This window comes from Salvelinus alpinus, chromosome 6 (assembly GCF_045679555.1).
Source record: "Salvelinus alpinus chromosome 6, SLU_Salpinus.1, whole genome shotgun sequence".
NCBI lineage: Eukaryota > Metazoa > Chordata > Actinopteri > Salmoniformes > Salmonidae > Salvelinus > Salvelinus alpinus.
This window is the reverse complement of record NC_092091.1, coordinates 29,367,271-29,390,733: the sequence shown is the minus strand read 5'-3', so window position 1 is coordinate 29,390,733 and position 23,463 is coordinate 29,367,271. Positions and strand designations below refer to the sequence as shown.

General features: G+C 42.1%; 1 protein-coding gene across 13 annotated transcripts in view; it reads right to left on the bottom strand.

The window, feature by feature from the left end:
* The window catches only part of LOC139578505 (ras-specific guanine nucleotide-releasing factor RalGPS2-like), a 151,684-nt gene that overhangs the window by 115,576 nt on the left and 12,645 nt on the right, over nucleotides 1-23,463 (bottom strand). The window contains exon 2 of one of the 13 annotated variants that reach the window (XM_071406191.1): nucleotides 20,927-21,109. The exons of 11 other annotated variants lie outside the window; for them this stretch is intronic. The gene's annotated coding sequence lies outside the window, so the exon portion shown is untranslated. The remainder of the gene's footprint in view (nucleotides 1-20,926; nucleotides 21,110-23,463) is intronic. One more of the 13 variants, XM_071406192.1, reaches the window with a different exon arrangement.

Genomic DNA, 23,463 nt, shown 5'->3' with positions numbered 1-23,463 from the left:
ATTGAGTGTGTGGACCGGTGTCTTTTATACAGGTAACGAGTTCAAACAGGTGCAGTTAATACAGGTAATGAGTGGAGAACAGGAGGGCTTCTTAAAGAAAAACTAACAGGTCTGTGAGAGACGGAATTCTTACTGGTTGGTAGGTGTTCAAATAATTCTGTCTTGCAATAAAATGCAAATTAATTACTTAAAAATCATACAATGTAATTTTCAGGATTTTTGTTTTAGATTCCGTCTCTCACAGTTGAAGTGTACCTATGATAAAAAATTACAGACCTCTACATGCTTTGTAAGTAGGAAAACCTGCAAAATCGTCAGTGTATCAAATACTTGTTCTCCCCACTGTTTGAATTACAATTCAGCCTTTTCTTAAATCATGTTTCTAGTCTATTGCATAGTTACAATGTGTAATCATATATATATATATATATATATATATATTACACATATATACACACACAACATATGGCTGCATGCATGTCACTGGAACCAGGTCGATACGCATAGGGCCCTATAAAATCAGTTAATTTCTTTTGCCCGATTAAGTTTAGCTTTCTCCATTTTCAGGTTTTTGCTCTCAACATCACTAAGCAAACATAAGGAATTGTTTTAAGATGGTCATACCAAGGATCGTTATTATCTATTACATTTTAAGACCGCGTAAGGTATCATTGAATTTGGCCTTAACTTCTCTGGGATAGGTGGCAGTATTTTCATGTCCGGATGAAAAGCGTGTCCAAAGTAAACTGCCAGCTACTCAGGCCCAGAAGCTAAGATATGCATAGTATTAGTAGATTTGGATAGAAAACACTCTGAAGTTTCTCAAACTGTTTGAATCATGTCTGTGAGTATAACAGAACTTATTTGGCAGGCGAAACCCCGAGGACAAACCATTCAGATTTTTTTTTTTTTAGCTAACTCTTTTCAATGGGATTTCATTGGGAATCCAGATTTCTAAGGGACCTTCTTGCAGTTCCTATCACTTCCACTGGATGTCAGTCTTTAGAAATTGGTTGAGGCTTTTCCTTTGAGAAATGAAGAAGTAGCACTGTTCAGAATGAGGCTCGAGGGAAGTGTACTCTTTGTTAGAGGCGCGTGACCTGAAAGCTAGCTACACTTTGTTTTCCTCCGGTATTGAACACAGATCATCCCGTCTTAAATTGTATTATTTACGTAAAAAAAAAAACTAAAGTTGTATTACAAAAGTAGTTTGAAATGTTTGGACAAAGCTTACAGGTAACTTATGAGATATTTTGTAGTCACTTTGCATAAGTTGGAACCGGTGTTTTTCTTGATCAAACATGCCAAATAAATGGACATTTTGGATATATGTCGACGGAATTAATCAAACAAAAAGGACCATTTGTGATGTTTATGGGACATATTGGAGTGACAACAGAAGAAGCTCAAAGGTAAGGCATGAATTATATCTTTATTTCTGCGTTTTGTGTCGCGCCTGGAGGGTTGGAATAGGATTGTCTGTGTTTGTTTACTGGGGTGCTGTCCTCAGATAATAGCATCGTTTGCTTTCGCCGTAAAGCCTTTTTGAAATCTGACATGTTGGCTGGATTCACAACAAGTGTAGCTTTCATTTGGTGTATTGCATGTGTGATTTCATGAAAGTAACATTTTTATAGTAATTTATTTGAATTTGGCGCTCTGCATTTTCACTGGATGTTGGCCGGTGGGACGCTAGTCCCACATATCCCAGAGAGGTTAATGCCATTAGCCCATAGAAACGTACTGAATAACATTCACCACATGGAACAGATCGTTTTGGGGAAATATCTGTCCTACACAGTATCTGAGAAATAAGAAAGCCATTCATGATTTTTTTAAACACCTATTTAACCCCTTATTTTAGAGGCTAAACTACTTAAATGTATACTACCATAAATGTTTTCAACTTGTATCGGGGTATCTTCAGATGAGTCTTGTGTTCGTCCTAGAGCAAACAACCAACATGTATGTGAGTCTATGTGAGACTCACCTTTCCATAGAGGTGTTAAATTAATGTGTAGCCAAAACTGATCGGACGTTGGCATATCTGCAGTACCAACTTCAGACGAGTCCTGCGATGCTTGTGGGGGTCGTAGCGCAAAACACGGTGTAAGTGACAGTCATCTTTCCATAGAGGTGTCATAATATACAGTGCCTCTGGAAAGTATTCAGAAGCCTTGACTTTATCCACATTTCTTTCCAGTTACAGCCTTATTCTAAAATGAATTTAAAAAAATCCTCAGCAATCTACACACAAAATACCCCATAATGACAAAGTGAAGACTAGGTTTAAAATGTTTGCACAGCTATAAAAAATTAAAAACAGAAATGCCTTATTTCCATAAGTATTCAGACCCTTTGCTTTGAGACTCGAAGTTGAGCTTCGACCAAGATTGAACTCTTTGGCCTGAATGCCAAGCGTCACGATGAAGCACGGTGGTGGGAGCGTCATGCTGGGAGGATGTTTTTCAGCGGCAGGGACTGGGAGACTAGGATCGAGGGAAAGATGAACAGAGCAAAGTACAGAGAGATCCTTGATGAAAACCTGTTCCAGAGCGCTCAGGACCTCAGACTGGGGCAAAGTTCACCTTCCAACAGGACAACGACCCTAAGCACACAGCCAAGACAATGCAGGAGTGGCTTTGGGACAAGTCTCTGAATATCCTTGAGTGGCCCAGCCAGAGCCCAGACTAAACTGCTTGGAGTAACCCTAGATTGTAAACTGTCATGGTTAAAACATATTGGTGCAGTAGTATCTAAGATGGGGAGAAGATGCTCTGCATTCTTAACACTATCAACAAGGCAGGTCCTACAGGCCCTAGTTTTGCCACATCTGGACCACTGTTCAGTTGTGTGGTCAGGTGCCACAAAAAAGGATTTAGGAAAATTGCAAATGGCTCAGAACAGGGCAGCACAGCTGGCCCTTGGATGTACACAGATGGCTAATATGAATAATATGCATGTCAATCTCTTCTGGTTGAAAGTGAAGGAGAGATTGACTTCATCACTACTTTTATTTATGAGAGATATTGACATGTTGAATGCACTGAGCTGTATGTCTAAACTACTGGCACACAGCTTGGACACCCATGCATACCCCACAAGACATGCCACAAGAAGACTCTTCACAGTCCCCAAGTCCAGAAAAGACTATGGGAGGCACACAGTACTACATAGAGCCATGACTACATGGAACTCTATTCCACATCAAGTAACTGACGTAAGCAGTAAAATTAGATTTAAAAACAGATTTTTAAAAAACACCTTATGGAACAGCGGGGACTGTGAAGCAACAAACATTGGCACAGACACAGACACACAATACATACACATGGATTTAGTACTGTAGATATGTGGTAGTGGTGGAGTAGGGGCCTGAGGGCACACAGTGTGTTGTGGATCTGTGAATGTATTGTAATGTTTTTAAAATTGTATAAACTGCCTTAATTTAGCTGGACCCCAAGAAGACCCCAGGAAGAGCTGCTTTAGCAGCAGCTAATGGGGATCCATAATACATATAATACCTGAACCTGATCGAACTTCTCTGGAGACAACAGAAAATAGCTGTGCAGCAACGCTCCCCATCCAACCTGTCAGAGCTTGAGAGGATCTGCAGAGAAGAATGGGAGAACTCCCCAAATACAGGTGTGCCAAGCTTGTTGTGTCATACCCAAGAAGACTCAATGCTGCAATCACTGCCAAAAGTGCTTCAACAAAGTACTAAGTAAAAGCGTCTGAATACTTATGTAAAATGTCAGTTTTATTTTTTCATACATTCGCAAAAACCTCTTTGCTTTGTCATTATGGGGTATTGTGTTAAGATTGATGCCAACAACTTAACGTAACAAAATGTGGAAAAAGTCAAGGGATCTGAATACTTTCCGAGTGCACTGTACACGGTGACGATGACTGAAGAACAGTCTCTCAGGTGGTAATGCGGTCGCCATTTGATGGTGAGGTATTCCAGATCGGGAGAATAAAAGGACTTGAGTTTCTGTACGTTACCACAAACACACAAGGAGTTGTTAATCATAAACTCTGCTGCCTTTTTCACAGAGTTGTTTCTTCCTTTCCGTGAGATGGATGGAGAACCCCACTGGATGAATGGACGGGTACAATATGTCCGGAGATAGCCATGATTCTGTAAAAAGGGAGTATGTTACAGTCCCTGATGTCTCTCTTGAAGGAGATACTCGCCCTGAGCTTGTCTACTTCATTGTCTAGGGACTGAATTTAGCAAATAATAGAATCTGAAGTGGTGGATGGTATGCACGCTGCCGGAGTCTGACCTCTTTTCCAACGTCTGCGTTTTAGCGCAGCCCCCGGAATAGATCAAATGAAGGATCCAGGTCAGGGAAGTCAAATTTCTGGTGAGTGACCGCTGATCTAATATCCAAAATGTATTTCCGGTTGTAGGTAATACAAGAAACGTTCTGAGCAAATTATGTAAGAAATAACACAACCCCCCCAAATACTGCAAAGTTGTCTAGGAGCTAGAAACAGGGTGACCGTGTCCGTCTGCGCCATCTTGCTGTTAAGTGATTGTGTGAAGAGGGTTTCACTGTGGACAACGTGTGCTCAGACACCGTTCTGCAGAACAAGTCACACACACACACCTCACCCCCCTGTGCTGAGTGGGACAAACACACCTTGCTTGTGTCCCTAACCCGCTGTGTGACAATGTGTGTAGGGCCCTATAACGTGGATGGAATCAAGGAATCCAGTCATTAAAATGGAATTCAATTATTGAACTTAGTAGGAAATCAACTAAAAGGTATTGAACTTATTAGAAAATGCATACATTTTTCCCAAGATAAGACATGAACAAAATGCATCAGTGGTCTTTTCCTTCAACTTTCTGAAGAGGCAAATTAAATGTTAACTACAAAGCAGCCTATGCCTACCTGGCAGAACATCATGATTATTTGTGTCAATCCAGTGGCCATCTGTTTTGCAAACTCTGCAATCACATGAGCGCTACAGAAACACAGCTAACCCAAACAACGGTGTCTGGCTGGTGGGCAGTTGAATTAAGGGTTATGACGGTCATGGAATTTTGGATGACGACAATTGTCCAGCCAAATGACCACACGGTCTCCACAATAGCCTAACTGTTCGAATATATGCACATTTTCTCCTCTTCCTTGCTCCTGAACACAAGGTGTATGTATTTATTTATTTTAATTTAACTAGGCAAGTCAGTTAAGAACAAATTCTTATTTACAATGATGCTCTACCCCAGCCAAACCCGGGATGATGCTGGGCCAATTGTGTGCCGCCCTATGGGACTCACACGGCCGGATTTGATACAGCCTGGATTCGAACCAGGTACTGTAGCGACGCGTCTTGCACGCGTCGATGCAGTGCCTTAGACCACTGCGCCACTTGGGAGGCCAAATGTGTTTCTATGCGCTTCCATAGAAATAGAATGAATAGAACGGGGTCCTTATTCAAGTCAATGATGGCATATTTGCTAACTAGCATAGCTTGTTCCATTGTCTTCAATCTTTAATTAACCTAGAGTAAAAGCAGGAAGTGTGCCATTCACATGCTGTGATTTGTTGATTCAACTCAACTGACATTACAAAAAATACATTCCATTGCATGAGCCACATCAGTTAACATAATTTGAATAAATTCTACATCATGGAAACTATTGCATCACAATACCAGGCAGCCATTGCGAGTGTACCCACAAGTCAAATTGTCAGGGTTCGAGGTTCCAAATCCATTCTATAACCATGTGTGCTGCTGCGTTGTGGGGTGCATTGCCTAGGCAACCAAAGATTTGTTTGCTAGTTTCTTGTTTCAACAAGGAGCAACAAAGTTTCATCAATTTGTTAAGACTCCATGTTACCGCAAAAACTGACTCAACTGCATGAATGCCTAGCTGTCCCATCTTCAAGCAGCTTATTTTTTCTATGACAGTTATTTTATGTTAATGACGGTGTTCATCTAAAACCGTGGGTTACATAGCAAGTGGTTTTAAATGGAGATTTTGCTCTAATTTAAGTTTGTTATACTGTTAAATCAATCAAAAATAATTTAGAATTTTTATAAAACTTTCCTTAACTCATGTGTTATTCTTTGGTCTTTGTATGCCTCTGTCAGTCACTTTTCCTTTATCAGAATAATTATTCTCCTCTATGACCATGTATTTCAATTGATTCAATTGCAGTTCTTACTTTCGCCACAAGGGGCATTGTGCCGATATCTAGAGTGCTTTTGGCACCATCACTGCCTAACAGGCAAGATTCATGGCAAAAAAGTACTTGGGCGCAATGAGCACCTTCAGCGCCAGTACTGCCTCACAAGCACTATTCATGGCAAAAAAAAGTACATGTGCGAAAGTCTTGCTAGAAAATAAGCAGTTCTCAGCAGTCTCTTAAGACGGCAAGAACTGACGATTTACATAAATATAATATAAATATTACAATTAACATAACTAACATTGAAATAACGTTATGTAAGGTGAAGTAAAAATCCAAACCGTTCCATGCATCAATACTGGTTAAAATACTGCTTACCGCCCAGCCCTAGCATTAAGCTACCACCAGTCAAATGCTGGGTAAAAATGTGAGGGCCGGTGAAGTTTCAGTCCCTACTGATGATGATGGGAGAGGAGAGCTCAGACCCTCTCCCACTCAAACACATTGAGAATACTCAGACACACAGGTATGTTCTCAACAGGACACACAGACATTGATGCACACACACGTGCTTGCTGTTAGCCTGGCTCCAGTCTTTTTTGTGAAATTCTGCTGGTCCCTAATCTTGGCAGCAGCTCTGACCTTGCGTGATTTTACCCCCTGCCCCCCCACACAATAAGCCAAAATATATACACTTATAACAAACAAAATATAAACACACAATATAGCTTCAAAACATGGTTAAAACTATCATTTTGATATTACGGCTGGTTCGTCCTTGCATCCATAGCTTTGTGTCAGTAGCTCTGTACCATTCTCCAGCCCCATCCCTCAGCCTTTTACCAAAACAGTGGCGGGGAGGCCTTTGTTGTTGTTTCTACTGCGGATTGACGCTTTAATACTATAAATATTTTTCATTTTGCTCCTACATTTTTTCAATTTAGGAGCACATGTGCTCACACTCCCTCTTCCCTCCCTGTATCCCTCAGACTATGGACAAAGTCTGTTCTGCCTGCCTGCCCCACCCACCCACTCTCCTCACCTGGCACATTCCCCCAGTAAGACAGACCCAGCAGCATCATACACAACCAGCATTAAGTCTAGACCAACACCAACACTCAGACCAGAAACAGATCCTTAATACAGGCTACAGGGGGAAATACAAAGAAAGTAGATGCAGAGGGAGGGACAGAGAGGGAGAGAGGAGAAGCAGGAAACAGAGGGAGATGGAGGAAAACCTGTGCCAGGCTGGTAAGTGAAAGGGTGTGTGGCAAGGTCCCGGGGCTGCAGGCTGGCACGTGTGGTCATGTGCTGTGTGTGTGGGCATGTGTGGGGGGACTGGAGAGTATTCTGTGTGAATGCCTCTGGCCTTATTTGTGGGCCACAGGGGAGCAGCCAGCCTGGCCTCGTCCCAGCTTCTCCTGCTTAAGACTGGAGGGCCGGAGCTCAGCGACAGACAAGTAGGAAGGGAGGGAGGAGAGGAAGTGTTGTACAGGCAGCAGCAGTGCAGATTGTTACGGTGGGTCAGTGAGTCAGTTAATGTGTGGAGTAATAAGGCAGGGGAACAATAGCCAGAACAGCTGTCACTAGAACCATGCTCATAGGAAACTGCCTGAGATCTCACTCTTACTCTATGAGTCATATGGAGTTTATGCTGTCTACACTACAGCAACGCAGGACATCAAGGAGCGTCGAAATTCAATGTTCCTATTAGTGAGACACTCAACTGTCATGTCAAGTGAAACTAGAAAACTAGAACTATACTAAATGTGGGTTAATTACAGCAACATTACCCTGTCCCACATCCCATCACAATGTTATATGCATATTGCCTCATCACAAGCCAGGTGTCATGGCTGGAGTCAGGAGTGGTCCGGGGACTAGAGGTCCCTGGTTATCCTGGTCTACAAGCACCATGTGACAAGGTAGCAAGGCCAATGTTGACCCCACTGATCTAGGGTTTGTTGTGCATTTTCCCCCACTAATGATTAAAGAGATACTGTGAGAGTCTGTCCCTTGTTCTACTTACGCAAGGTCAGAACTTCTGGATATCATTTTTATGTCTTTGTGTGCAGTATGAATGTCGTTTTACAAGCCAATGCTAACTAGTATTAGCGCAATGACTGGAAGTCCATAGGTACAGTAGCAATGCCAATATACACGAGTTCAACAGACTCTGGGTAAGTAGAACAATGGGTTAAATGCCAGAAGCTAGAGCTATCTTTTAAATGATTGAACAGTAGTTTGCTGCTACCACAGCAAGAATAGCCTCTCTCTGACTCCCTCTTGCTCTCCTTCTCAGTCTACCTCCCCCCAGCAATCTCCCTCTCTGTGTTTATGATGAGTAACTGGTATAAGCCTCCAAGCTTCCCTTTAACACAGAGACAAAGAGAGCGAGAGAGACAAAGAGCGAGAGAGTTTCCATTAGCCGGCAATTGCCAGCTTTTGGCCAATAACAAAATTGAACAGCCAATAAGAAAACTTGACGTCAAAATGACTGGGAGAAAAACAATCCCATTGCAAAATAATGCTCTTTATTCATTGATGGAAACACATTTCCCTGTCATGCTTATCGGTCTATAGTTTAATTAGCATAATTTTGTGGAATTAAAAATGGCCGTGTGTGTATTTGTTAGTTATCATGCATCTTATCCAACAACTAATCACACGCGCACAGCATACAGAGCCTAATTTGAGCTGATTTCTCCTGCAGCTCCTCAGTTGGTTGCTTCTGTAGAAAAACGTCCGCTTTTATAAACCCAGTCATTGCGCAACAATTGTAAATGCAATCGCGTGTTAAACGCAGTTTTGACGGTCACAATAAAAAAAAATGCTACCATTTTTGTTCCTCAACTGGTATTTGAAGCGCGCCACCCATTCGCCATTCAAGTGCACCGGCAACTGTAGGCAGGCTATCAGCAAGTCACCCACCACTTTGCAATTTGAGTTGGAGGCAGTAGGCATTATGAAAACACGAGCTTAATTGTTTGAAACCTGAACGTTTCACTTCATATGAGGCATGTCTTACCTTGCATCACATAAGCCTAGGCAAAATTCGACCATAGAAACATGGAGGCAATTATTTTATAAAGACTTCCTCATATGCCATTGAAACCAGCATTTCTTTCATATTTCCTTTCGTTGGCCAGAAACCAAAAGGCACAATACTAGTCATATTACCCACTAAATTCCACAGATTTTCATCTGTCACATTCGGAAAAACGCGCATTAGGTGTGCTGTTTAGATGCGTTTTCCCGCAAATTACATTTTATCGGCTGCTTTATTACAGGAGTTACATGTTCTGTTAAGATGAATTATAATATAAATTTGACGTCTGTCATTCTGAGCACATTTTACTGATATCGATAATCATGACAATTAACCTATACAAGAAATGTGAAGTTTGAAATGAAATAAGTGCAAATATGGGCTATTGCTAAGAATACAATTGATAGTTACAACATTCAAAGTAGTAGTGTCAATGGTACTGTAATATACAAAAGTAGGCTAACCCGTGCACATTGTTATAAACGTATTGTTCTTTTGATCGTTATAATTCAGTACATTTATAGTGATATGGATTTGTCCATATTGCCCAGTTTCAACACCCACACTCAGTTATTTTCCCAGGAGAACATGCCAGTCGGGCCCCGGGGCTCTTGGGTGGAATAGACTTTAGCAAGCCGACATGCTGGAACCTGACAAAGCAAAGGCACCCCTGTCTAAAACAGACACCTTGTGCTCTCGCTCTGACACACACACACACACTTTCTCTCAAATGTACTCCATCTCACCCTCCCTCTACTCGCAGGCCGGGCTAGAAAAATGCTTTGGCTCTGGTACTGACAGGCACAGTAAAGCTGTATAATTTCCTCCCATCCAACATAGCTAGGGCACACACAAACACAGGGAAAAGCCAAAGGAAATTAAGTGGGGGGGTGTTCAGCTATAGTACATCTATGTGACCTGCTGTGTGCTTTCCATGTTGACTGAAGCTGTTCAGCAGGCAGTACTGTGGAGGCATGTTGAGCTTTGATCCTGCTGGGCCCATCTCCGCAGGGGTCTATGGTAAGAGCTGGGTTAGGACTGCTTTATGAGCTGGAGAGAGATAAGAGGTGTGTGTGTGTGTGTGAAACCCTCCACTCACCCGCCCCACTGAGCTCCTTCGAAACTCAGCAGAGCCTCTCCATCCCCACTCAATGACTTCATGCTCCTCTTTCTCCATTTTCTTTTCTATCCCCCTCCAGGTTGTTGAGAGGTAGTGGAGCAGCTAAATTGCCAGATGTTCCCCACCACACATTCAATAAAAAGGCTAAAGGCATCCCGCATGCTCCCATCCCAAACAGTTTGTGCATATATTAATGCTGACTTTGTGTGATGTTTATTTTGTTCTTCGGCAAGGGTTTTTTCGTCTGTCGGTAGCAAAGTCTACGCTCATTCGCCAGTGATTGGTCAACAGTAGGGATTCTTCAAAGAACTGCTGTCATTCTACAAGAGACATAGTTCATGCACATTTTTAATTTGAGAAGTACTCAAATTAGCTAAATGTAAAATTGCGCAACTACGATCTCTGCAAAACAGTCAAAATCACTGACAGATTTCTCAAGAAAGTGTATACTGGCTACGGTGTCTTAAGATGGACGAACAGTACGATTGCAACTTTCTTCTAGTTTTTAAGGGAGTATGCTAGCACGCTCGTTCGGTTCACCGAGTTTGACTGGGTGACAGCCAAACCGAAGCATGCAGGGGGAAGGACTTTAGCATGACATTTTACACTACTAATCACACAAGATTTATTAACATTACCCTTTTTAAATAGGCTTGTTTTTAGACTTACTTGTTTTGGCTCTGTACTCCAGCACTATGGATTTGATTACACAATGACTATGGAGGGTAAAGTGCAGACGGTCAGCGTTTATTTTTTATCCATATCAGGTGAATAGTTTAGATACTACAGCACTTTTTGTACATAGTCTCTCCATTTTAGGGAACCTCTAAGGTATTTGAACAAATTCACTTAGGCTGTGTGTGTATTACGGCAGTCAGAAAGGTTAGTATTTTGTCACATATTCCTAGTATGTAATGACTACGTCAAGCTTGTGACTCTACAAACTTGGATGCATTTGCAATTCATTTTTGATGTTTCAGATTGTTGCGCCCAATGGAAATTAATGGTAAATAATGTGTAATTTTGGAGTCCTTTTTATTGTAAATAAGAAAATTTTAACACTTATACAATAAAGACATGCACCAGAACTTTAGCAACTACGAAGTATTTTTTAAACCTGGATGTGTCAATGTGTACAAGGCTCTAGACGACCTTTTCCCACTGGTGCTAAGAACTTTTTCAGTTGATGGAACCAGCACGATTTGGTCACAAAATATCTTAGCAGCTGCGCAGCGATACTGACATGACGTGTCCCATAATGTTGCTCCATTCCATACAGAACCAGCCTAATGATGACTAGGGTGGCAGGTAGTCTAGCGGTTAGAGCATTGGGCCAGTAACCAAAAGGTTGCTGGTTCAAATACCCGTTCTGACAAGGTGAAAATAATCTGTTGATGTGCCCTTGCGCAAGGTTAAAAAAATACATCTACACACAATACCCCATAATGACAAAGCATAAAGAGGTATTTACACATTTATACAAATTTATTAAAAATAAAAAACTGAAATATCACATTTACATAAGTATTCAGACCCTTTGGCAGCGATTACAGCATCGAGTCTTAGGAATGACGTTACACGCTTGACATTCAGGGCAAAGAGTTAAAATCTTGGTTTCATCACACCAAAGAGTATTTCTCATTGTCTGAGACTCTTTAGGTTCCGTTTGGCAAACTCCAAGCGGACGGTCATGTACCTTTTACTTAGGAGTGGCTTCCGTCTGGCCACTCTACCATAAAGGCCTGATTGGTGGTGTGCTGCAGAGATGGTTGACTTCCTGGAAGGTTCTCCCATCTCCACAGAGGAACTCTGGAGCTCTGTCAGAGTGACCATCGGGTTCTTAGTCACCTCCCTGACCAAGGCTCTTCTCCCCTGATTGCTCAGTTTGGCCGGGCAACCAGCTCCAGGAAGAGTCTTGGTGGTTCCAAACTTCTTCCATGTAAGAATGGAGGAGGCCACTGTGTTCTTGGGGACCTTCAATGCTGCAAACATTTTTTGGTACTCTAAACACAAACCTGTTTTGGAGCTCTACGGACAATTCCTTTGTCCTCATGGCTTGGTTTTTGCTCTGACATGCACTGTCAACTGTGGGACCTTATATAGGTGTGTGTGTGTCTTTCCAAAAATTTAATTTACCCCAGGTGGACTCCAATCAAGTTGTAGAAACATCTCAACGGTGATCAATGGAAACAGGACGCACCTGAGCTCAATTTTGAGTCTCATAGCAAAAGTTCGGAATACTTATGTAATTAAGGTGTTTATTACACGCGCACACACACTTTTTTTTGCCATCTTTTAAATCACTATGCCCTTGCAGGACTTGACATTCAGCTAAATTTGCCAGTGGCACACCGGGCCAAAGCTACTGGCCCAGAAGAAAAGAATAAAGGCCCGAGAAAGCGGATGATGCTCGCACCATTTAAAATGTTATCTTTAATTTGTGAGCGGAGCAAATAGCCTATAATGACCTACCCTCCACAGACAAATAATGAACTTGGATATATTTACATTAATTGTTTGGAGGGGGAAAAAACACCCTTTTTGGAGATTGCACAAAGGGTTATTGTTAGTGATTGGAACAGTCACTCTAAAGTTTCATCTTTTGGTAAATTCTGTTTCACCGCTTATATTTTTCTAGGTCTACTAAAATAAAAATGAAAGTCCTACATCCACAACAAATGGATACTTTGAGTCAGGTGAACTCATGGATAGCACTTATATCTCTGTGTTCAATATAAAGGAATTTAGACGTAATTTCACAAGCCAATGCTAACTGGCGTTAGCACTGACACTAGCGCTAGTTAGCAACTTCCTTCAAATTGCACAGAGACATAAAAATGGCATCCACAAGTTCATCAAATCCCAAAGTATACCTTTAAACCACATCAGCAGACCACTTTAAAGGTCTAGGAACAATCCCCCCCAAAATGTAGAGGGTGTGCCTAGCAAGAGACCGTTGTGTTTGGCTAGCAGTGTTTATGTATTGTACAGTAGGCTGCATGTGATGGCAGAGTCAGCTAAATGTATTTTTAAATACTACAGTTAAGAACAAAAACTACAGTTAAGAACAAATTCTTAAATTACAATGACGGCCCGGACAAACGCTGGGCCAATTGTACACCGCCCTATGGGACTCCCAATCACAGCCGGATGTGATACAGCCTGGATTCGAACCAGGGACTGTAGTGATGCCTCTTGCACTAAGATGCAGTGCCTTCACACACATGGACGGAGTGGTCTAACTATTTAACTGTATTAGAATGCTTAAAAGGCCGCTAAACATTTTTATATCGGCATCAGGTTTTTTTTGGCAAGGGAAATATCGGATATCGGTATCGGCCAAAAATGTCATAGATGCATCACTAAAACAAAAGTACCGGAGAATCTCTAATGTGGATTCTACCATTACAGATAATCCTGAATAGTGAATAATGATAAGCGAGAAAGTTTGAAGCACAAATATCATACCCCGCCGAAAATGCTTACTTCCCCTGTTATTGGTAATGGTGACATGTTAGCATCTCTTGGGGGTATGTTCTTTGTGCCATCTTTGTATCAAATGCATCCAACGTGTTGGAGTAGATCCAAAAACAAAATGTGTAACTGTCCCAATACTATCGAACTTCACTGTATGTCTTTAAAAGAGGAAAATACTGCAGTATATGTTGCTCTCTATGGTTTATTTAGTGTAACAGTGTTGACATATACACTTAATAGTTGTGTGACAGTACTGACACTAGTCTCCAGGCATAGGAACAAATACACTAGTGTGTAGTTAATGCTCTTTGAAGGTGCTTCACTGAGCAAGACTTGGATAACAAAGCTGCAGTAGGGCCTCCCTCCCTCCCACACACACACAAAATGGATGAGTTCCTCTAACCTGGCACTGCCCTGTCTCCAGAGACTGATAAAACACCCCATTACAGCTTGTAGAGAGGGAGAAGAGAGGGAGAAAGAGAAAAGAAGAGATGGAGAGCTGAAGGGACTCCTAACCAAGTGGAAGAATGGACGCCCGCTGAGTAGCAGTGTCCACATGATTTAGCCTGGACATGTCTTTCAGAGGGCTGGTCAGTGGAGGGCAACAAACACAATAGTTTGCTCTCAGAGTTCACTGAGTCAGAGTGCACATTGCATGCTGGACAGGAACAAAAACCCAAATGCTCATGTATGTTTATACGTACACACACGATAAAAACCTCTCTGAGAAAGGGTGAGAACAGGAAGAGGAGCGAGAGCAGAGGGAGGCAAGCGGGCTATTCTAGTGATGAAAAAATAAAATCGATACATATCACAATATATCTATATTTGACTCCTAGTACATATTTTTTTGCTACTGTAAGTAACTTTAGCCGGCTCTAAGCCCGCTGTACCTGCGCAAAAACGCCGATATTTTTCATCCTCTTAAATGGCTCTCAATCTTTCTAAATAGCCTAGTGAGCCAACAATTTTATTTCCCTGAAATAATTTTCTCATGCTCTCTCGTCTCTCTGCAACAGACAGAGCAATAAGTTTGTAACATCAAATCGCAATATCGATTCGCATATAGAATCGTGAGAATCTCAATATATATATATCATGCATCATCATGATGTGGCCGGTGACACTTCTTGAAAGACCAAGATCTTGACAACTTGACTGCTGATATGCAAAACATTTTGGGACTGTATCAGGAGTGGATTAATGTTTTGGGACTGTATCAGAGGACTAATGAAAAAACACCAAAAAGATAGTTTGAGTGTATTTTCCCTTTAACAGTCCATGTTACTGCAGAAACGGACTCAACCGCAGTAATGGCCGTTCAAGCCCTTCATCGCTGGTCTTTTGCATGCCTTCACTCACAGACCTCGTTCCCCTACACCTCTCACCTTGGCTCCCTAGGTTTATGACACCACCTCATAAATTCCTCTATCACCTCTCTACTGTATCCTCAGATGGGACAGTCACTCAAGAGCGCTGAGAGTGTAAATACATTTAGGAAAAAAGTCTTCAGTGAGTGTATGTTAGAGCCTATTCATATACAGTGCTTTCAGAAAACTCACGCCCCTTGACTTTTTCCACATTTTATTGTGTTAAAGCCGAATTTGAAATGTAGATTGGGTCACTGGCACACACACACCTCATAATGTCAAAGTCGAGTTATGTTTTTAGAATTGTTTACAAATTAAAATTAAAAATGAAGAGCTGAAATGTCTTGAGTCAATAAGTATTCAACCCCATGGTTACGGCACAAATAAGCTCAGGGCTAAAAATTTGCTTAACTCACAATAAGTTGCATGGACTCAGTGCAATTATGGCAACTGGTATTCTCAGGCAGTCTCCTGTCACAGTACTAACCAGGCCTGGATGTTATGGCCACAAGCATATATACCCCCCCGCCTGGCAGCCTACTTCTCATCACACTGCTCGCTTAACCCGGATGTCACTTCCTGTTGAATGCAGAACAAGGAAGAGCTCGGTTTTGTTTGTTTGAAAGTGTATTGGAAAGTTATTGGTAGCTAGCTAGCTTCTTAGTTTGGATCCCACAACACAGTTGGCATCAGTTGCTGGGACTGCTTGTCTCTTTCCAGTGATCCTGCCGACCAAGGACGGGTCTGAGGAGCTATTTGGCGTCGCAGCTAGCCTAGCTGCATATCAAGCTAGCAGTGTTTTCTTGAACGCAGCCGGCGACACGGTTATCCATTGTGGCTGGAACCGCGGATTGTGGCTGTCTAGATCCCTGCTGCTTGTTATTTTCAATCTTTGCCGTGACCTACCCTGTCTGGAACTGCGAGGAGTACCAGCGTAACCTACGTTGCTAGCTACCATGACAAAGACCAAAGCCGGCGAGAGTACCGTTGAGGACAGGGGTCTTTATGACACGTGAAGGATATTTTAAACAAACAAAAAAAGAGACCTTGTTGTAACAACTGTTGTAGAAAATTGCTTCAAGTGTTTTGTCCAAATACTCAGATTCTACAAATAAAAGAATGGACGACCTGAGAGGTCCAGGACCTGAAGAACAGTTTGCAGTTCTCTCAGGGTCAGCTCGATGAGTTGAAACAGGAGAACGGCAAGATGACAGCAATCTGTAAGTCATTTGAGAGAAGACATCAGTTGTGTGTGTGAATCCATGATAACAATGACAGATAAAATCAGGGATCTCAAGGGACAATCAAGGTGGAACAACATGGTTGTGGACAGAATTGCAGAATCTCCACATGAGACCTGGACAGAGTCTGAGGACAAAGTGAGGGAAATTCTCTCTGATAAATTGAAGATGGACGACAGGAAGATTGAGGTGGAGCGCGCCCACAGGACTGGAAAACCGGCCCATGCCGATAGTGGTCAAGTTCCTATGGTTCAAGGACAATGTAGCTGTTCTGGAAAGAGCCAAGAACTTGAGAGGAACGTAGTCCTCGTTGAGGAAGATATATCCTGAAGCTGTGCGCCAGAAGAGGAAAGAACTGATCCCAGTCATGAAAGCTGCCAGAGTGAGTAGGGACATAGCTTACATCCGCTATGACAGGCTCATTGTCCACCCTCCCTCCCAGAAGCCTGGAAGGGACGAGAGCCAAGCCTTTGGGTTCGTAGCTTCAACCCCAAAGTGCACAAAACCAATTGATTAATGGACTGCTGAATGTATATTTTTCTCGCTTGCTTTGTTTGTTCTTTTCAGTATTATGACTCTAATAAGCTACCCAGGAAAGGGCTGAAAATTGCACATATTAATATATGTAGCCTTACAAATAAGGTTCATAAAATCAATAACATTGATATATTAGCCATTTCTGAGACTAACTTAATTCATTTGACGATACAGCAGTAGCAATACAAGGATATAACATCTATAAAAGAGACAGAAATGTTTAATGGGGAGGTGTTGCTGTATGTGTGTAATATATATATATATATATATATATATACACTTCAATAACACATAAGATCTTCTCTAAGCATTACAGCGATATGGCTCTGAATATATATACACTGCTCAAAAAAATAAAGGGAACACTTAAACAACACAATGTAACTCCAAGTCAATCACACTTCTGTGAAATCAAACTGTCCACTTAGGAAGCAACACTGATTGACAATACATTTCACATGCTGTTGTGCAAATGGAATAGACAAAAGGTGGAAATGATAGGCAATTAGCAAGACAACCCCAATAAAGGAGTGGTTCTGCAGGTGGTGACCACAGACCAATTCTCAGTTCCTATGCTTCCTGGCTGATGTTTGTGCACATTTGTGGCCTGCTGGAGGTCATTTTGCAGGGCTCTGGCAGTGCTCCTCCTTGCACAAAGGCGGAGGTAGCGGTCCTGCTGCTGGGTTGTTGCCCTCCTACGGCCTCCTCCACGTCTCCTGATGTACTGGCCTGTCTCCTGGTAGCACCTCCATGCTCTGGACACTACGCTGACAGACACAGCATACCTTCTTGCCACAGCTCGCATTGATGTGTCATCCTGGATGAGCTGCACTACCTGAGCCACTTGTGTGGGTTGTAGACTCCGTCTCATGCTACCACTAGAGTGAAAGCACCGCCAGCATTCAAAAGTGACCAAAACATCAGCCAGGAAGCATAGGAACTGAGAATTGGTCTGTGGTCACCACCTGCAGAACCACTCCTTTATTGGGGGTGTCTTGCTAATTGCCTATAATTTCCACCTTTTGTCTATTCCATTTGCACAACAGCATGTGAAATTTATTGTCAATCAGTGTTGCTAAGTGGACAGTTTGATTTCACAGAAGTGTGATTGACTTGGAGTTACATTGTGTTGTGTAAGTGTTCCCTTTATTTTTTTGAGCCGTGTATACATTGTTCCTGTATATATCTATTCAGAGCCATATCGCTGTAATGCTTTGAGAAGATCTTATGTGTTATTGAAGTATTGTGGTTGCAGGTTCACTTGGCACATCTAAGGCCTTTTCTTTTGTGGTGTTGCTATAGGCCACCAAGTGCTAACAGTCAGTATCTAAATATTGTGTTGAAATGCGTGATAGTGTATGTGATGTAAACAGAGGTCTACTTTCTTGGGGACCTGAATATTGACTGGTTTTCATCAAGCTGTCCACTCAAGAGGAAGCTTCTTACTCTAACCAGAGTCTGTAATCTGTTTCAGGTTATTAATCAACCTACCAGGGTATTTACAAACACTACAGGAACAAGATCATCCACATGTATTTATCACATTTTTACTAATACTGTAGAACTTTGTTCTAAAGCTGTATCCATACCCATTGGATGCAGTGGCTATATCCAGGAAAGCCATAGTTCCAACAGCTGGGCTTAAAATAGTGTATAAGAGATCATACAAAAGATTTAGCTGTGACTCGTGTGGATGACGTTAAAAATATTTGTTGGTCTGATGTGATTAATGAGGAGCATCCAGACGCTGCACTTTATGAATTTATGAAATTGCTTCTTCCAATTATTGATAAACACACACCTGTTAAGAAAGTGACTGTTAGAACTGTTAAGGCTCCATGGATTGATGAGGAATTGAAAAACTGTATGGTTGAAAGAGATGGGGCAAAAGGAGTGGCTAATGAGTCTGGCTGCACATCTGACTGGCTTACTTACTGCAAATTGAGAAATTGTGACTAAACTCAACAAAAAGGAAGAAGAAACTGTATTATGAAGCCAAGATCAATGATATAAAGAATGATGGGAAAAAACTTGAGTACTTTAAATGAAATTATGGGCAGAAAGACAAATTCATTGCCATCTTTCATCGAATCAGATGGCTTATTCATCACGAAACCATTTGATTTATTTTAATGATTATTTCATTTGCAAAGTGGGCAAACTTTGCAAATTTTGTCAAGTTAGTGTGGGAGAGGTGGAAGAATTATTGTTATCAATCAATAATGGCAAACCTCCTGGCATTGACAACTTAGATGGAAAGATACGGAGGATGGTAGCTGACTATAGCCCCTCCTACCTGTCATATCTTTAATCTGAGCCTAGAGGAAAGTCTTTGTCCGCAGGTCTGGAGGAAAGCCAAAGTAATTCCACTACCAAAGAGTGGTAAAGCGGCCTTTACTGATTCTAACAGCAGACCTATAAGCTTGCTGCCAGTTCTTAGCAAACTGTTGGGGAAAAATGGTGTTTGACCAAATACAATGCTACTTCTCTGTAAACAAATTAACAGACTTACAGCATGCTTATAGAGAAGGGTACTCAACATGTACTGCACTGACACAAATGACTGATGATTGGTTGAAAGAAATTGATAATAAGATTGTGGGAGCTGTACTGTTAGATTTCAGTGCAGCCTTTGATATTATTGACCATAACCGGTTGTTGAAATAAACATGTGTTATGGCTTTTCAACCTCTACCATATCGTGGATTCAGAGCCATCTAATAGAACTCAAAGGGTTTTATTTAATGGAAGCTTCTCTACCGTCAAACATGTCAAGTGTGGTGTAGCGCAGGGCAGCTCTCTACTCTTTTCTATTTTTACCAATGACCTGCCCCTGGCATTAAACAAAGCATGTGTGTCCATGTATGCTGATGATTCAACCATATACACGTCAGCAACCACAGCTAATGAAGTCACTGAAACCCTTAACAAAGAGTTGCAGTCTGTTTTGGAATGGGTGGCCAGTAATAAACTGGTCCAGAACATTTCTAAAACTAAAAGCATTGTATTTGGTACAAATCATTCCTTAAAAGTTCTAGACTTCAGATGAATCTGGTAATGAATGGTGTGGCTGATGAACAAGTTGAGGTGTTACCTTAGATTGTAAACTGGCATGGTGAAAACATGTAGATTCAATGGTTGTAAAGATGGGGAGAGGTCTGGCCGTAATAAAGAGATGCTCTGCTTTTTTGACACCACACTCCAAAAAGCAAGTTCTGCAGTCTTTAGTTTTGTCTAATCTTGATTGTCGAGTAGTGTGGTCCAATGCTGCAAGGAAAGACCTAGTTAAGCTTCAGCTGGCCCAGAACGGCCCACTTAATTGTAATCAGAGGGCTGATATAAATACTACGCATGCCAGTCTCTTGGCTAAGAGTTGAGGAGAGACTGACTGCATCACTTCTTTTTATAAAGAAACAATGTGTTGAAAATCCCAAATTGTTTACATAGTCAACTTACACACAGCTCTGACACACACACACACTTATCCCACCAGACGTCTTTTCATAGTCCCCAAATCCAGAATAAATATAAGAAAACGTAGAGTATTATATAGGGCCATAATTGCATGGAACTTCCTTAAATCTCATATTGCTCAAATAAACAGCAAACCTGGTTCCAAAAATACAGATAAAGCAACACCTCGCGGCACAACGCCTCTCCCCTATTTGACCTAGATAGTTGTGTATGCCTTGATATGTAGGCTACGTGTGCATTTTTTTTTTTTTATGTAGTTCTGTCCTTGAGCTGTTCTTGTCTTTTGATCTGTATATCATTCTGTATTATGTTTCATGCTTTGTGTGGACCCCAGGAAGAGTAGCTGCTGCTTTTGCAACAGCTAATGGGGATCCTAATAAAATACCAAATGTCACCCGCACCAATGTGTCGGAGGAAACATAATTCGACTGACAACCGAAGTCAGCTTGCAGGCGCCCGAACCGGTCACAAGGAGTCGCTAGAGTACATTGAGCCAAGTTAAAACCCACCAGCCAAACCCTCCCCTACCCCATACGGCGCTGGGCCAATTGTGCGCCGTCCTATGGGGATCCCGGTAACGGCCAGATCGAACCCCAGGCTGTAGTGGCGCCACTGCGGTGCAGTGCTTTTGACCGGTCAAGCCACCCAGGACGCACTCCAGGGAGGTTTTTCCAATACCGCACAAAGGGCACCTATGGGTAGATGGGTAAAATAAAATAAAAAGCAGACATTGAATATCTCTTTGAGCATGGTGAAGTTACTAATTCCACTTTGGATGGTGTATCAATACAGTTAGTCACTACAAAGATACAGGCATCCTTCCTAACTCAGTTGCCGGAGAGGAAGGACACTGCTCAGGGATTTCAGAAAACTGAGGATGGAACAACATTGTGTTACTTCACAAAACAAACCTAAATGACAGAGTGAAAAGAAGAAAGCCTCTACTTATTTGCAATGAATCACTAAAGTAAAACCGCAACAATAAAAAATATGTCCTGAATATAAAGTGTTGTGTTTTGGGCAAATCCAACAACACGTCACTGAGTACCACTCTTAATATTTTCAAGCATGGTTGTGGCTGCATCCTGTCATGTGTATGCTGTTCATTGGCAAGGACTAGGGAGTGTTTGGGGGCATGAAAAGATATGAGCTAGAGCTAAGCACAAGCAAAAATCCAAGAGGAAATCCTGATTCTGCTGTCCAACAGACACTGGGAGACAAATTCACCTTTCAGCAGGACAATGACCTAAAACACAAAGCCACATATACACTGAGGTTGCTTGCTAAACTGACATTGTATGTTCCTGAGTAGCCTAGTTACAGTTTTGACTTAAAAATCAGCTTGACAGAGATTGAAGAATTTAAAAAAATGTGCAAACATTATACAATCCAGGTGTGCAAAGCTCTTACCCAGAAAAGACTCAAAACTGTGATCGCTGCCAAAGTCGATTCTAACATGTATTGACTCAGGGGTGTGAAAACTTACACTACATGACCAAAAGCATGTGGACACTTGCTCGAACATCTCATTCCAAAATCATGGGCATTAATATGGAGTTGGTCCCCCTGTCCTTCATTCAGCCACAAGAGCATTAGTGAGGTCGGGCACTGACTTTGGGCATTAGGCCTGGTTCGCATTTTGGCATTGCAATTCATTCCAAAGGTGTTCGATGGGCTCGAAGCCAGTCAAGTTCTCCTACAACAATCGACAAATCATTTCTGTATGGACCTCGCCGATGCACTTTCTACTGAACTCGCTCACTGAATCGGCGTATTCGTCAATGTTGTTGTTGGACGCAATGCGGAAAATATCCCAATCCACGTGATCGAAGCAGTCTTGAAGCGTGGAATCAGATTGGTTGGACCATCGTTTAACAGACCTGAGCGCGGGAGCTTCTTGTTTTCGTTTCTGTCTGTAGGCTGGAAGCAACAAAATGGAGTCGTGGTCAGCTTTTCCAAAGGGAGGGCGGGAGAGGGCCTTATATGCGTCGCGGAAGTTAGAATAACAATGATCCAGGGTTTTACCAGCCCTGGTAGCGCAATCGATATGCTGATAGAATTTAGGGAGTCTTGTTTTCAGATTAGCCTTGTTAAAATCCCCAGCTACAATGAATGCAGCCTCAGGATATGTGGTTTCCAGTTTACATAGAGTCAAATAAAGTTTGTTCAGGGCCATCGATGTGTCTGCTTGGGGGGGGGGGAATATATACGGCTGTGATTATAATCGAAGAGAATTCCCTTGGTAGATAATGCGGTCGACATTTGATTGTGAGGAATTCTAAGTCAGGTGAACAGAAGGACTTGAGTTCCTGTATGTTGTTATGATCACACCACGTCTCGTTAATCATAAGGCATACACCCCCGCCCCTCTTACCAGAAAGATGCTTGTTTGTCGGCGCGATGCGTGAAGAAACCAGCTGGCTGCACCAACTCCGATAGCGTCTCGAGTGAGCCGTTTCCGTGAAGCAAAGAACGTTACAGTCTCTGATGACTCTCTGGAAGGCAACCCTTGATCGGATTTCATCAACCTTGTTGTCAAGAGACTGGACATTGGCGAGTAGTATGCTAGGGAGTGGTGCGCGATGTGCCCGTCTCCGGAGCCTGACCAGAAGACCGCTTCGTTTGCCCCTTTTACGGCGATTGTTTAGGTTCGCCGGCTGGGATCAGATCCATTGTCCTGGTTGAAAGGCAAAACACAGGATCCGCTTCGGGAAAGTCATATTCCTGGTCGTAATGATGGTGAGTTAACCTCTTTCAGCTAGGGGGCACTATTTTTATGTTTACATGGTAAACTGACTATTTCTCAGGCCCAGATGCTAGAATACGCATATAATTGACAGACTAGGATAGAAAACTCCAAAGTTTCCAAAACTGTCAAAATATTGTTTGTGAGTATAACAGAACTGATTTTGCAGGCGAAAACCTGAGGAAATCCAACCCAGAAGTGCCTTTTATTTGGAAAAATCCCTGTTCCGTTGCCTGCCCCTCCTCCATTTAAAGGGGTATCAACCAGACCTTTTCCAATGGCTTCCTCAGGCTGTGACCA